The following is a 1834-nucleotide window of genomic DNA, read 5'->3' as shown; positions in this document are numbered from 1 at the left end:
AACATAAATTAAATAAAAAATATCCAACATTTTTAAAATAAAAAAATTAAAGTTTTAAAAATAGAATTTAATTTTGATGCACTGTCAGTGTAAAATCATTTTATACGTGCATCAAATTACATAACGTCACATTAGCAAAAATAACTACTTTTTACATTGATCACGTGAATGGTCATCCAATAAAACAGTTTTGATTGTACGACTATGTAAAATATTTTACAGTGCCAAGCATCAAAATTAAACTTCTAAAAATAAATAAATAAATATTTATTTATCTAGTTTTTTTTCTTGAAATTACACGTTGGTCGAAATATGCACTATACTAAATTTTTGGGATGATAAATTAAAGACTATAAATATTACTTGATGAATATGAAGTTTGGCAAGACACTATTGACAATTATTACAGAAATTAAAGTTGCCAATTATATCATAAGAATATTTCAATTCAACTATGTTAAAGAGAATTTTTTGAAAATCAAAGTCTAAATTTATTAGGTATTAAATGAAATAAAATGTTACTATTTGCAGCATAAATTTAATAAAAAAATATAAATAAATAATATCCAATATTGTTTTTAGAGAAATTTTACACATGTTTATTCACCGTGCAAGACATACAATGTAGAAGGACAAATAAATGCTAATGAGGCAGCGACACAAGGGAGGAGCTATATGCGATGCATATGATGTTTTTAGGCAATCAAGTAGAGGCAAGCTGTTGAAAAGAAGAAAATGGCGGCCACTGTTGAATAGAAGAGAGAATATTTTATGAAGGTTATGAGCTTACGATTATTACATAGGTTGTTTTCATACATAGATATATCAAGGAAAAGAGTAGTACAGAACATGATTTTTGTATAGCAGCACGTTTTATTTTAGATTATAGTGGTAGGGGTAGAATGAAAAAAAAAAAGAATTGGATACTAAACTCTCATTTTTCTTTTAATTTATTAAGTATTATATAAAATAAAATATTACTATATATTAGTATAAATTATATAAATAAAAAATGTCAAATACGATAATCAATATTATAATAAGAGAAAATAGTTATTACAATAGAAATTAAAATTGTCAATCATTTAATGGGACTATTTAATTCAATCATGACAAAAAAAATAAAAGAAATCTGAATCTAAATTTATGAAATATTAAATAAAATAACAGGTTACTATTTATATTATAAATAAAATAAAAAAATATTCAACACTTTCAAAATAAAAAAAATAAAATCTTAAAAATGAATAAATAAATATTCATATATAAATTTTAGTAATTATAAAATTTGTTAGACAACATGCATGATTTTTGTAACAATTTTGGATATAATAACTACTACACAATGTGACTTTTGTACAAATTCAGAGAATAACTGAACACTTTTGAATTATAGTAGTAAGGATAAAATGAGAAGATAAAATTAGACATTAAACTTTTATATCTTTTTTTATATTGTTATAAATTATTAATTTATTATAGATAATATAGCTTGAATTTTGATTATATGAAAATTTATTGAGTGGTTAGAATAGCTTCATGTCACGAACCAACGAATACTAGCAATAAGGATAATAAAAAATTCAGTCGAAATGGGTTAATTACTCGTGATTTGGGACTAGACGAGGATCCGTAAAATTCCACAGGTGAGAACTCGACCATGTGAAATAGACGGTGACATAAATACTCGCCCCATGAAACCAGCTAAATCCACATGAATATAAAATTACTAATTTATTCTAATTTATGTATACATAAATCAATTTCTTGAATTAGTAACTCTAATTTCTACCTCAAATTCGAATTCTTCTTTTTTTTTTCTTTTAGACCATCC

The 1834-nt window shown here is 23.8% G+C and overlaps 1 protein-coding gene across 1 annotated transcript in view; it reads left to right on the top strand.

Annotated features, from left to right (window-relative positions):
* Nucleotides 1–905, top strand: part of LOC107637693 — an 11002-nt gene extending 10097 nt beyond the window's left edge. The window contains exon 4 of the mRNA XM_021121049.1: nt 616–905. The gene's annotated coding sequence lies outside the window, so the exon portion shown is untranslated. The remainder of the gene's footprint in view (nt 1–615) is intronic.

The sequence above is a fragment of the Arachis ipaensis genome, chromosome B04, assembly GCF_000816755.2.
Source record: "Arachis ipaensis cultivar K30076 chromosome B04, Araip1.1, whole genome shotgun sequence".
In the NCBI taxonomy this organism is placed as follows: Eukaryota; Viridiplantae; Streptophyta; class Magnoliopsida; order Fabales; family Fabaceae; genus Arachis; species Arachis ipaensis.
Note: the sequence above shows the minus strand (reverse complement) of the source record. Positions and strands in the feature narration are given on the sequence as shown.